The 15,082-nt window shown below is 43.2% G+C and overlaps 1 protein-coding gene and 1 pseudogene across 1 annotated transcript in view; both read right to left on the bottom strand.

Moving 5' to 3' along the window:
* The window catches only part of LOC145357611 (scavenger receptor cysteine-rich domain-containing group B protein), a 69,308-nt gene that overhangs the window by 38,690 nt on the left and 15,536 nt on the right, over positions 1 to 15,082 (bottom strand). The window lies entirely within an intron of this gene.
* On the bottom strand, positions 14,531 to 14,695 carry LOC145357652 (U2 spliceosomal RNA; annotated as a pseudogene).

Raw genomic sequence — 15,082 nt, 5'->3', positions numbered from 1 at the left:
ATGTCACCTCTGTTTCATTTATTAAACACAAAACCTTACATGAAACTATTACAAAATCTACGTAACACCAGATTAATATATGATTCTTCCTAAAATATAGTGCATGATTCTATCCAACACAACTCCACCAAAACAATAATAGTACAATAGTACGTATCAACAATAGTATTATAATAAAAGATACTAACATTAGAGTAACACACGACCCTTGTGACTCAGTCTAATACATCAAGTCTACCCAACTCAATGAAGACTCAACTCTGTCTAATATGAGAGTAATACAGAATTTACACAATTTTACCTAATGTGGGACAGAAACGTGAACTTAACATGAGATTAATATGTCCCACTACCAGAAATACACCACATTACATGATGCAATGTATAACTATGCACAAATTGATAGATCACAGTACTGAACACAACACATATACTCACTGTAGTAGCATGGCCCATTTAATGGGCAATGCTTTGTGGGCCACGTGACTGGGCTGGAACCAAAGGAGTACGCGCGCATGAATCTGGGCCAACAAGGAGCAAGGGAAAACATCCCCAGGCTGAAGTCAGGGTGTTGATAAGAGCAGACCTGTATACTTGTGCTGTTAACCCCTGAGTTGTACATCATTCTTCTCAATTAATAAATCTCTTTGTTTCTTACTTGCTACATTGCCTCGAGTTATTACACTCCCCCTAACTGATCACTGCACTGACTGATCCATAACTTCACCAAACTGGAAACAGTACATCACTGCCCCTAACACAAACGTAATATATCCTTCACCAAACATGAGACTCTTACACAACGCTATCTAACGAGACTAATATATAATGATGCCTGATGAGAATAACACGTCAACACTGATCGAATCTAATGCACGTTCCACCCAAAATGAAATAACATTAACTTAAAGGAGACAAATATAATCTTAGCACAATGCAGTATAGAAAGAGATTAGTCAGCCTTCGTACTTTGCTAACACTTTGAAGAAGCTATCCAATTAGTCCCAGTTCCTGTTGTCCTCTCGGAGCTCTGTAGGTTATTACTCTTCAGTTATTCGTCAGATTTTTTTTGACTGTTTTTATTGAAACAGCTTCCATCACCCTTTCAGACTGTGCATTCTCAATCATAACAAGTCAATGTCTGAATATCTTTCTCCCCCGGGTCGCCTGGGATTCTTTTGCCAATTACTTTAAACACACAACTGATGAATGTCAGATTACTGTACATCTCTACTGACTAAGAAACTAATACACTACAAGCACAAGACTAGTAGATGTTTCTTTCTCTATCTAACAGGAAAATATTAAAATAATAAACTTCTACAATCCAGAGGGAGGTCATTTGTCCCAACTTGGCTGCAACAAATCTTTGAAATGATCAATCAATTGGAAGTGAACTGCTCATTCCTCGTAGCCTGGTGAATTTTTCATATTCAGATGTTCATTCTTTTCATCCAATTTCCTTTTGGAAAGTTATTATTCAATCTGCTTCCACCACAATTTCAAGCAACATGACAATGTTCCTGTACAAAAGTCCTCATGTTGCCATTAAATCAATCAGCCCATAAAACATAGGAGGGAATTGGCCACTCAGCCCATCGAGTCTGCTCTGCCATTCAACCACGGCTGATATTTTTCTCATCCTCATTCTGCTGCCTTTTCCCCATAACCCCAGATCCCCTTATTTATCAAGAACCTATCTATCTTTGTCTTAAAGACACTCAATGAATATCTCTGCTGACTGCAAACATCGCAGTGTAAACATGAGATTAAGACACAAATCATCCAAAATGAAGACAACTACAGAATCCTATGTAACATGAGCCTAGTATTTGACTGAAAACAACACACGGCTAAAATGCAAATCTACCAAATATCAAAGTGATGCATAACTCTTTGTAATATGAGATTAATGCAAGACTGTACCCAACATGAGACAAATACACGACCCTAAATAGAATGAGACTAATAAAAACATGGAATGATGGAGGCCAGACAGCAGCTATTCAGCCCATCATACCTGTGCTGGCTCTTGTGTAGCATTTACAAAATACAAAGAGGCCATGTGAGGGGATTGTCTCAGGCTGTGTCCCTCTGGGGGGCGGGGGTTCTTGTATTCAGCTGGTCTCAACTAACACAAAGACCTGCGAAAGACAGTATATTCTCAGGCATTACATCGCGTGAACACAACAGATGTACATTTCTGAAGACTGGATCCTCCTGTCCAACCTGTCATCCAAACTGGACGGTCCAATGACATTAATGCACCTTATTTACTTTGACCAATAGCATTCTACCTTCCAGCAGAATTCACTGTCAACTGAATATAGAGGTTCTTGCTCCCCATTGCCGCACCCCCCCTGCAACCCCCACCACCACCACCACCTAGCATCGTTACCTATGTAAATCCAGCAGGTTCAAAGGGTCGCTCCTAATACTTACAGTTCTGGGAACAAGAAGGGAGTCATCATTCTTATCTGTTTTCTGTCCCTTTATCAGTGGAGGCTGAATATATCTATTCATTGAGGCTAGAAGCTGAATCCTTCTATTCATTTCAATAACCGTGGTAGCTGCCTGGCCTGCCCCTGATAATAGGGTGTATGCTCTATGCTTCATTGTTCCAAAAGAATGTGGTCTGTCTAAGCTTATTTCCCATTCTCTGGAGGGGTAAGTTGCTTGTTGGCCAAAGCTCACAAGAAAATACAAAAATATAGTTTAAATCTATAATATTTACTCAAAAATGATTATATATGTGCTTATACAGATAGTAACTCGCTATGATATGTAAGTGAGGCACATTACGTTATCTTTATATAAGGCACACTGTGGTCCCTATTTTATACTAATCTATTTTGTTTTAATAGTCTTCAAAAAGCAGGGGTTTCTATACCCCCTGCTGCAGGCCAGTTGACAAAGCTGTTGTTCATCAACCACATGATCTTCCTCCCATATTTCTTCATCTCACACCATCAACATATTCCTCTGTTCTCTTCTGTCTTTGGGTTTATCTGGCTTCATCCTAAATTGATCTATGTTATTCACCTCAACCAATTGGTGTGGTAGGGAGTTTCACATTCTAACTAGTTCCTGGTGGAGTAGTTTCTCTTGAGCTGTCTATTGGATTTGTGAGTGACTGTGTTCTTTTAATGGTCCCTAGTTCTAGTCACTCTGCACGTGGAAACATCTGCTTTATATCTAGCCTATCAAGTGTTTCCATAGTTCTGCGGATCACTATCAGGTCACACTCTCATTTTTTCATTTCAAGAGAAATAGCCTCAGTTTCTCAACTTCTGCACACGGGTATAACTTCTCCGTTTTGGGATCACTCTAGTCAACTTTTTTTTGCACTCTCATTCACAACTTCTTCCATGCCTTTACCACTGCTCAACTTGGAAATTCCAATATGTTCTGGCTGGTGTTGCACTTTCTACCCTCCGGAAACCTAAGGTCATCTAAATCTCTGCTGCCCATTTTTTAATTGCCCCAAGTCCTGTTCACCGACCACTCCAATGTTTGTTGGCCTACACTGGCTTCTAACTGAAAGCAACATCTTGGTTTTAAGACTCTCATCTTCAAGCTATTCTATTACCTTGCCCCTCTCTATTTCCTAAATCTCCTCCAGACCAACGCCCTCTGAGATGTCGTCATTTTAATTCAGGCCTCTTGTGCATCCCCCAGCTTTAGTCACTCCACCATTGATGGCCATTTCTTTTCTGGTGTTCTCTCAGACTCCTCGGTCCAAAACTTTGGAATCCCCATCCCAAACCTCTCCATCTTTATTTCTCCCTCCTCCTTCAAGACACTACTTAAAGTCTACCACTCTGGCCAAGCTTTCTGTCCTTTGTGGCTTGGGGTAAAATTTTAAATATACTGCTCCTATACAGTCCCTTTGGATGTTTGATTATGTTAAAGACATCACATAAATAACAATGTTATTCTTGTTTCACCAGTATCTCTTTGTTATTTACAAATGGAGATCAGAAAATGGGAATTAGAAGAATGAGGGGAGATCTCATTGAGACGTATAAGATGATGAATGGGATGGATAGGATAGAGGTGGAGAGGCTCTTCCCGCTCAGAAAGGACAGTAGGACTGGAGGGCACAGCCTCAAGATAAAGGGGGGGTGGTTTAGAACGGAGTTGAGGAGGAACTTCTTCACTCAAAGGGTGGTGAATCTCTGGAATTCTCTGCCCGTTGAAGTGGTGGAGGCTGCCTCGCTAAATATTTTTAAGATGCGGGTTGATGGGTTTTTGATGAGCGAGGGGATTAAGGGTTACGGGGAGAGGGCGGGAATGTGGAACTGAGCCACGACAGATCAGCCATGATCTTATTGAATGGCGGGGCAGGCTCGAAGGGCTAGATGGCCTACTCCTGCTCCTATTTCTTATGTTCTTATGTAAATGTTCCAAGTACTTCAGTTGTGATGTAACCAAGATTTTATGCAGATTAACAGGCTCTGCCTGACTATTCTATCCCCCGACATATCTGTGGAGCAGCGGTCTCATGGTGCAGTGGATGGTGTTCATGCCTCTGAGCCAGAAGCTCGGGGTTCAAGGTGTGTACATAACGCAGCCAAACAAACACAGTGTCAGCCTACGAGATCCTTCCAACTCACCTCTGGCTGGCAATAAGTGTGCAAGAGATTCCTGGACACAGGCTATAGGCCTCAAGTGTAGGACACTGAGATGTTCCAGGAGAAACTAGCGATGGAAGCAGATGAAGGTCTACCTTGTGCACCAACAGGCAGGGACAAGAAACAACACGAGCGGAACCAACCATGTTACAGTGTCTGATGGTGGATGCCACAACATTAGAACACAAACAGTATCCGTCAAAGGAAGAGTGCCACACTGGAAACACAGGCTGCTGGAAACACAGGCACACTGGAAACACAGGCACACTGGAAACACAGGCTGGGCGGGATGCTCTTTCAGAGAGTTGGTGCAGACTCAATGGGCTTAATGGCCTTTCTACATTGTAAGGATTCTCTGGTTCTATCTCACTTCTGGTCCTTTGTCAATTACATTAAATCCATGTCCTCTCCGTGTCATGACTATTTCATGGGCTTTAAAATCCAATAACATACGGAATTTTCTTAAATGCTTTTTGAAAGTTCATGTGCACAATGCCAGATGCATTGCTCTCAACGACTCTCTCTGTCCTTAACTCATCAAAAACCTCAGTTAAGTTAGTCGAGTATGATCTGTATTCAACAAATCCTTGCTGGCTGTCCTTCAATACTCCATACGCCTGGCTCATCATTTCCTATCATGTTATTATTTCTAAAAGCTTCCCTGCCAGTGGCGTTAAAGTGAATGGCCCATAATTGCCTGGTTTATGCTTCTTTCCTTTGGAACATGAGACTAATACGTGACTGTGTTTAACAAGAGTGTGGTACTTGATTCTACCCAAATGTAAAAATAGTACACAGAACATGACACAGAAACACGAATTGTCTAAGCACTAGCCCGTCACTAATGCACGACTGTAGTTAACAAGAGACAAGCACACAAGCACAAGGGAACAGTGGGGCTTATCTTTCATTCTTCTAAACTGCGAAGAATATTGGCCTAGCCTGCTCACCCTTTCCTCATAAGGCAACCCCTTTGTAACAAGAATCAGTCAAATAAACTGTCCCTGAACAGCTTCCAATGCAAGTATGTCCTTCCTTATGTAAGGAGACCAAAAGTACTCCTGATGCAGTCTCACCAATTGCCTGTACAGTTGAACAAAGAGTTCCCGATGTTTATACACCATCCCTCTTCTGCTCAGCGATTCTGCAGAAACAGGTAGCCAAGTTCCGCACGCATGAGGATGGTCTCAATGGAGATCTTGGGCTCATGTCACTCTAATAGTAGAAACCTATTCTTTAACGGGTGCACTAGGAGTGTGGGTGGTGGGAAAATCCAAATTAAATGAGGTGCGTCCGCCAGTTTTTTTTTTAAACTGTCACAGCATTGTCATTTCGTGTCTGGGTTCCCAGCCAAATAGTGTCAATGGGCACAATGAACAGATGTGATCTAAATTGTAGTTTTTAAAGAGACACTCTGAACATGCATAAGAACATAAGAACATAAGAAATAGGAGCAGGAGTAGGCCATCTAGCCCTTCGAGTCTGCCCCGCCATTCAGTAAGATCATGGCTGATCTGTCGTGGCTCAGTTCCACTTTCCCGCCCTCTCCCCATAACCCTTAATCCCCTCTCTTATCAAAAACCCATCAACCCGCGTCTTAAAAATATTTAGCGAGGCAGCCTCCACCACTTCAACGGGCAGAGAATTCCAGAGATTCACCACCCTTTGAGTGAAGAAGTTCCTCCTCAACTCCGTTCTAAACTGCCCCCCTTTTATCTTGAGGCTGTGCCCCCTAGTCCTACTGTCTTTTTTGAGCGGGAAGAGTCTCTCCACCTCTATCCTATCCATCCCATTCATCATCTTATACGTCTCAATGAGATCTCCCCTCATTCTTCTAAAGTCTAACGAGTACAAGCCTAGTTTATTCAGCCTCTCCTCATAGCTGAACCCCCTCAACTCCGGTATCAGCCTAGTAAACCTCCTCTGCACTCCCTCCAAGGCCAAAATATCTTTGCGCAGGTGCGGCGCCCAAAACTGCACACAGTACTCCAGCTGCGGCCTCACTAATGCCCTATACAGCTGCAGCAAGACCTCCCTACTTTTTTTTTAATCCCCCTCGCTATGAAGGCCAGCATCCCATTCGCCTTCCTGACCACCTGCTGCACCTGCAAGCTGGGTTTTTGCGACTCATGCACAAGGACCCCGAGGTCCCTCTGCACCGTCGCCTGCTGCAGTTTTTCGCCCCGTAAGTAATAGTCCTTCCTACCATTATTCCTACCAAAGTGGACCACCTCACACTTGCCAACATTAAATTCCATTTGCCATTTCCTGGCCCATTCGCCCAGCCTATCTAGATCCTTCTGCAGACTCTCCACACCCTCCGCACAATTTGCCGTTCCCCCAATCTTGGTGTCATCAGCAAATTTCGACACCCTGCACTCGGTTCCCTCCTCCAGATCATCTATATAAATGGTAAAAAGCTGAGGCCCCAGCACCGACCCCTGGGGCACTCCACTAGTCACCAACCGCCAATCCAAATAGCACCCATTGACCCCCACTCTCTGCCTCCTATTTGACAACCAATCCTCTATCCACGCTAACACCCTACCCCCAACTCCATGCCCCCTGACCTTCTGCAATAACCTCTTGTGAGGTACCTTGTCAAACGCCTTCTGAAAATCCAGAAAGACCACATCCACCGGCTCTCCTCTATCCACCGCCCTAGACACATCCTCATAGAACTCCAGTAAATTTGTCAGACACGACTTCCCTTTAATGAAACCGTGCTGCGTCTGCTCTATCAAGCAATTCCCTTCAAGATGCCTCGCTATTTCCTCCTTAATGACGGATTCTAACATTTTACCTACAACAGACGTTAAACTAACCGGCCTATAATTCCCTGCCTTTTGCCTGGCACCCTTCTTAAACAACGGCGTAACATTAGCCGTTTTCCAATCTTCCGGCACTTCCCCGGAATCCAGCGACGTCATGCAGGATGAAGGACTCGGAGTTACCACTGAGCAAAGCGCTAGTGTAATACATGTGAGACAGGCAAAGGTTGCACCCCGTTTCAACAACACCTCACCGATGTGCTGTCAAATTCTGTGAGGACACAGAGGGAGATACTGCTCCGGGGTGACAGGAAGAAGAAACATTCTGTGACACAAAGATTGCCTGTTTGTAGGTTTTCCTAGTCCATTGCTGAAGCACAACTTAAGCGTGAATTGCACAAGTCCAGAGCCACCAGCGCAACAACTACAGTGTCTACACAAGTGTGTCCAATATGTGCCAGGACATTCCATGCCCGAATTAGCCCTGATCAGTCATTTTCGGACACACTGCAACCAACCTCAAAGTGACTAATGGTGTCGAGGTCCTCATCGATGACGATGGACGAACAACATCTCAGGACTCAGGCAGAACATATGGCTGGTCAGATACTCACGCTCGATGGAACTGGTTACAGAGATAGTTAGGTTTTCATCTGGTGATTTACAGGTGAGCAAGAGCAGATAGTGGATTCAGAGACAGCAGCGGAGAGTCTGTGTGTCCGTGGGTGCTGGCACTCAAAGTGTTGCCCAACAGATGCTGCACTCTGGGGGCTGACAATATACAAGATGCTTCTTTGGCAGCAGTCGGGAATGTCATTAAACATGAGAACTAAAGGCAGGAGTAGGCCATCTGGCCCCTCGAGCCTGCCTCGCCATTCAATAAGATCATGGGGTCACAGGGGAAGGGCATGAGTAAGATGCTCTGTTAGAGAGTCAGTGTAGGCTTGATGGGCCAAGTGGTCTCCTTCTGCACTGTAGGGATTCTATAATTCTATAAGATTTATGAGGATGGTATCAGAGATATGTGGGACATATATCAAGAAAGGATTGTCAGCTGGGTGTCTTTTCTGTTGAACATAGAACCCTACAGTGCAGTAACAGGCCCTTCGGCCCATCGAGTCTGCACTGACCACAATCCCACAATCCCACCCAGGCCCTACCCTCATATATTTACCCGTTAACCCCTTTAACCTACACATCCCAGGACACTAAGGGCCAATTTTAGCATGGCCAATCAACCTAACCAGGCTAAGGAATGACTTAATGGAGGTCTTTAAAATGATGAAAGTTTTTGACAGAGTAGATACAGAGAGAATGTTTCCTCATCTGGGGAAGAGCATAACTCAACATAAAGATATTCACCAAGAAATCCAGTCAGGAATTCAGAAGAAACTCCTTCGCGCAGAGAATGTGGAACTGGCTGAAGTGAACAATATAGATGCATCTAAGGGAAACTAGATAATAATCTGAGGGAGAAGGGAATATGGTGAAGGGAGTACGACGGTAGATTTAGATGAGAAAAGATGAGGGGCTCATGTGGAGTGTAAACTCTGGCATGAGCTGGATGGGATGAATGGCCTATTTCTGTGCTGTTCTACGTAATCCTACGTAATATAATTTATACGGACTTTCAGAAGGCATTTGGTAAAGTCCCTCATAAAAGACTTGTAGCTAAATTGAAGTGCATGGAATTGAAGGCCTACGATTGACCTGTTTAGGAGTGTGAGCAGCAGGAGGTAGAGCGTAGGGATAATGGACAGGTGTTCTTACTGAATGGTGGGGCAGGCTCTAAGGGCTAGATGGCCTACTCCTGCTCCTATTTCTTATGTTCTTATTCAAATTTGGAGGTCGGGACCAGTGGTGTCGCACAAAGATTTGTTCCGGGGACAACATGGTGTGGGATCCTCTGTATGGATTGCTTCCGTTAAAAGGCTTCATTTTAAGATATTTCTGCCTGTGTAACTAACTGTGCTAAGATTTAAAGCTAACTTGGCCACATTTTAAAACTCAGCTGGGAATTCTGGGATGAGCTTAGAAATTGACTGCATTTGAAAATACAATGTTAGCAGAAAGAACTAAACAAAACTTTCACGGCCACACAGCTGACAAATGTTTTTTCCAAATTGGAGGTTATGTGTGCCCAGCTCTTCCAATAACGCAGATATTGTATCAATATATCAATTGATATATCGTTATCTGTTCAATTCAGTCCTGTCTGTATCCGGACCAACTTCTGCTGGTCCCCCTCTTTCTCTCGCAAGTAATCCTCTTTCGTTTTCTGATGTGTTAATTTTAAATGACGCTCAATAAAAGAAGTTCAACTTTGGACGAGTGCTGCCTACGTCTATTCTAAGAAATTAACAGACCCTACACGTGGCTAGATGAATTTGGATCTTAGATCAGACATTGCCGTTTTGAATGGCAGAACAGGCTCACTGAACTGGCTATCCGCCTCCTAAGCCTACGTTCAAAGGTATGCAAGTGCTGCTCCATGACGATATTGTGGAACCTTCACTGCGTCCAATACCATTTCAACATGTCAATCAGATACCTCACCGATTACTCATCCTCATAACCTCAAGTGCTTTCTGTCGCTTTCAAATTTTCCTCACCAGCAAAAACTTATTTACCTCTTCCGTCTGAAACTCTTAAAACATTCTGCATTGTCAAACATTGTAAATCAAACTGTGAATGCTGCATTGGCTCAAATTGCAGGTTTCAATGAGACTGAGAAAGTTGTTGGCAGCTTAACAACATAATATTGGTCTGACAGGCAGGGAAATGTTATTATATCTTCACAGTTTATGGACCTTCCATTAAAGTCACCACTAAAAAAGATATCACAGTATGAAAAAAGACCGCATTAGCTTTTTACACATCTCCACAACTACTTAAGTAATATTACAGAACAAGTGTTTAAGTTTAAAACCTAATACAGGGAGTGTAAGTATTGGAAAGATGCTCTGGTTTATTTTCCTCTACTTTTTATAGGGTGGTATTAGAAACTTACACCAAGGTGTCCTATTGAATGGTGTGAATTCATCATGGCCAATCAGCCTAACCTACACATCTTGGGTCATTAAGGAGTAAGTTATCACAATCAACCTAACCCAGCACACCTTTCCAGTGTGGGAGCAAACCGGACCATCTGGAGACCATGGGAGGAACCGAATTAGCCTAAACCGAGCACATCTTTGCAGTGTGGGAGGGAATCCATGCAGACACGGGGAGAATGCGCAAACTCCGCATAGACAGTGACCCAAGGTCAGAATTGAACTCAGGTCCCTGGTGCTGTGAGGCAGCAATGCTAACCACTGTGTCACCGTGCCACTTCAAAAGAGAATTCTGTGTTAACCCTAGGATGAAGTACTGATGCTTTAATGCTCCACCTGCTCTCACCTCTCTATCTTTGGCCTTCAGTTTCACTTTAATAAATCTCAGTGTAAGCTGGACAAACAATGCCACGGGTGTGTTGTAGGTCTGATATGACAGACGCAAATTTTCTAAAGACTTTAGACATGGTTGAGACTTCACCTCATGCGGTGTTAGGAGAAGCTGGGGATGTGGGCTGGATGTGTCACAAATTCAGGGGGAATAGAGTCAGACTGGGTTGGGAAACCTCATCAGAAAACTGTGCTGGCAGTGCAGTCTGCACTTTGAGATGTTTTTCTATGTTAAATGTTCTACATAAATGTTGGCCTTTCTTGATCTTCTCAGATTCCTGTTTTGCTAACACCTCCTGTTTCCCTTTCTGTACTGCCTTACCCTCACTATTTCAACTGTTTACACAGTAATTGCTCAGGGTAGTGTCCTAGGGCTAATCATTTTCAGCTCCTTCATCAATTGTTTAGAAACATGGAAAATAGGGTCAGGAGTAGACCATTCAATCTTTCAAACCTGTTCCATCATTCAATGTGATCATGGTTAATCCTCAATGCCATTCTCCTGCACACTGCTCATACCCCTTGATGTTATTAAGTCTCTTGTGATCTCTCTATTTTCTTCTTAAATATATTCAGTGACTTGGCCTGCACAGCTTTCTGTGGTAGAGAATGCCACAGGTTGTCTCTGAGTGAAGAGGTTTCTTCTCACCTCTGGCTTACCCCAGATCATGAGACTGTGATTCCTTGTTCCAGGTGCTCCCCCCCCACCCAGCCAGAGGAAGCAACGCCTCTGCATCCAGTTTGTCCAGCCCTGTCAGAACTTTATATGTTTCAATTAGATCCTCTCTCATTCTTCTAAATTCCAGTGAGTACATGCCCAGTTAATCCAATCTCCTCTCATACAACATCCCAGAAATCAGTCTTGTGCACTTGCTCTCTGGCAAGTATATCTCTTCTTAGAGAAGGAGGCCAAAACAGCACTCCAGGTGTGGTCTCACCAAGTTCCTGTATAGCTGCAGTAAGACATCCTTGTTCCTATACTCATGTTCTCTTGTAATGAGGGCCAACATAGCATTTGCCTTCCTAATTGCTTGCTGATTCTCTATGTGTGCTTTCAATAATTGGTGTACAACAACACCCAGGTCCTTTTGTATATTAGCATTTCCTAGTCTATTATCAGTTAAATAATAATGTGCTATTCTGTTTTTCCATCTGAAGTAGATAGATTTATCCATGTTATACAGCATCTACTGGATATTTGCCCACTCACTCAGCTTGTCTAAATCTCTGAACATCCTCCTCACCATTCACATTCACACCCAGTTTTGTGTCATTGGCAAACTTGGAAATTTTATCTTTGGTTCACTTATCCAAACTATTGATGTATATTGTGAAAAACTAGGAACCAAATACTGATCCCTGTGGGACCCCAGTAGTCATTGTCTGCCACTTTGAAAATGACCCATTTATTCCTGTCTGCTTACCAATTCTCAATCCAAGCCAAAATATTACTCCCAATTCCATGTGTTTTAATTTTTGACACTAACCTCTTATGTGGAAGTTTACCAAAAGCTTGCTGAAAATCCAAATACACCACATCCACTGATTCACCTTTATCTATTCTATAGTTACCTCTTCAAAACACTCGTCGGTTTGTCAAACACGATTTCCCTTTCAAAAACCCATGCTGTCTTTGTTTAATCACATCGATATTTTCCAAGAGTCCTGTGTGTTTGGGAAATGAACCTGTGTGGTGAAGTGACCCTCATTTATAATAGACTCCAGCATTTTCTCTCCTACTGATAAGCTAACTAGTCATTAATTCCCAGTTTTCTGTCACCTTCCTTTCTTTCCAACCCATGACCTTTAACAGTAAGAAAGAAAAGGGGAGCAGATGATGAAAACACCAGAACCTGCAAAGACCCCCTCAAGCCACACACCTTCCTGACTATCTGTATTCCTTCACTGGGTCACCTTTCCTGCCGACACCAGATGGACTCAGTGGCTGAAGGAGGCAGCTCACCACTACCTTCGCAAGCATAATTAAGGATGGATAACAAATGTTGGCCTTGCCAGTGGTGCTCACATCTCACAACAGAATTAAACAAAATATTCTGACAGATATTTTCCCTCCTATCCTCAGTATCCTCTGCATTGAGTGACTTCTCAATTTCTGTAACTTCAACCTCTATCTGAACTCATCATCCTCTCTTTCCTCAGAATTCGATGTCATCTTATGCTTATCAATATGTTCAAGGCTGAGATTCACAGATTTTTACCCTCACCCACCCGATAAGATCAAAGATGGTTCAGGTCTAACACCCAATTCTCACACAGTCTGACAGCGTAAAATCAGATGGGGTGTAAATCAAACATCAGACTCAAAGTGGCCCAGTTCTTTTGCAGTGGATGAGATTAGAATTAGAAACTAAGACTTCTTCAAGCACACTACACTCGAGGTGGGAACGATGACATCTCAGTGTATCCCCAAAGTGCAGACAGCATCAATGCCAATGCCTTGGTCGTAAGTTCCAATGTTGAATTAGTTTGAGTTTTTCATCGCTGCGTTCAACCATACTCACTGCCATGTTCAGATTCCTTAACGTGAACATAACCCAACCTCTCACCACTCCAATTCTCAACTCCTCTTCCCCCACCCCTCACAGTAGCCTGTTTACTGTCCATCTCAGTGTAAACTCAGTGACAGCCATCCCACCAGCTGACCTTTCACCCCAAAGTGAGTGGCACACATTGCCTTCAGTTGATACAATGAGGACCCACCGTGTGCCAGCTGTACCTGTTGCCTCAGGTTAACCACTGTTGGTGTGGAGATGCCAGTGTTGGACTGGGATGGGCACCGTAAGAAGTCTCCCAACACGAGGTTAAAGTCCACAGGTTTATTTGGAATCACAAGCTTTCAGAGTGCTGCTCCTTCATCAGACGAGTGAACGGCCAATGTTTTTTTTCCACAGAGAATTTCTGCCCCCACTGCTGTCACATCTGGATTTGGGCTCAAATTCATTTCTAGCTCTTTGTGTTTGAGTGTAGGAGTTGAAGGGCCTTGCTGTGCAAGATTTGATTTCTGCCTCCACTTTGAAAACAGGGAATGCGTTCAAAAGCTTTTATTAAGGATTTCCTAAGGACATAAAGGATACTTTTGAAATTCAGAATATTCTCTTCTGAGTTAAATGTTCTTGTAGTGTTTTGTGCTGAACATACTGGGTGGCTTATCTGAGGAATGGAGATTTTTCTACATTATTTATAACTTTAGTATGGGAAACATTTAAATAAATAAGGTACGACCAGATACAGGTTAACAATCACTTTGCGTGACTTGACTGTAAGTTTTATTCCAATTGATATTTCACATTTTGCAAGGATTTCCACAACATTTGACTTGATGTTATCTTTGAGCAAATGCTTCAAAATTCATATTGACGCATGCCTAGTTTAAAAGGTAGGAGCCTTGTCACCCTCTGCTCCCCCAGTGCAGAAGAAACACTTTACAGAAGACCCTTACAAAAAGGCTATAAACAAGATCGCCATTCATCAGACAGGTCTGAATTCAAGCAGAGGTGCAGAGAACATTCTAACTAATCTCAGTACACAGTGTCCTGGAGTGACGACGCTCTCTTTCACTGCACACAGTGTTCACCCAGAGCATTGTCAATCCAGGTGACAATGCACTGTGGCAATATAATGCTTATGTTCTAAATCAACACATCATATGATTCTGTCCAACAACAGCTCACCAACTCACCAAGACCAGGCTGATGTGTGGGGTGGAAGGAGCAGGCCCCTTTCTCATTGCCTAAAAATCAATTTAATATTTGGCCCCCAGACAGGAGACATATCAGATATTAAACCGACACTACATTTGATCTTAGCCAAGAGGTTGACAAGCAAGAAGAACTGGAGAATTGTAACTGTTCAGGAAAGGGTGCAAGAATAAACCCAATAAGCACAGATCAGCCAATTTGACCTCAGTGGTAGGAATGCTTTTAGAAATAGCATGGGGCAAATTTTCCCCTTTCACCCACCTGGGTGAGGCATGTACCATGGAAAGTTCTTCGACTTCGAGCGGGATTTTCCGGTTTTGGGGTGAGCGTGGCCGGAAAATCCCATCCTATAATTCAGAACAAAATTAACAGTCACTTGGACAGGTGTGGATGATGTAAGGAAAGTTGACATGGATTTGTTAACCAACATGATTGAGTTTTTTGATGAGGTTAGGGAGAGGGTTGATGAGGGTAATGTGGTCTTAGAGGTTTACAGCATGGAAACAGGCCCTTCG

The sequence above is a fragment of the Carcharhinus amblyrhynchos genome, chromosome 23 (genome assembly GCF_965287045.1).
Source record: "Carcharhinus amblyrhynchos chromosome 23, sCarAmb.v2.hapA, whole genome shotgun sequence".
NCBI classification, from domain to species: domain Eukaryota; kingdom Metazoa; phylum Chordata; class Chondrichthyes; order Carcharhiniformes; family Carcharhinidae; genus Carcharhinus; species Carcharhinus amblyrhynchos.
The sequence above is the reverse complement of the archived record's forward strand: the minus strand, read 5'-3'. Positions and strand labels throughout refer to the sequence as shown.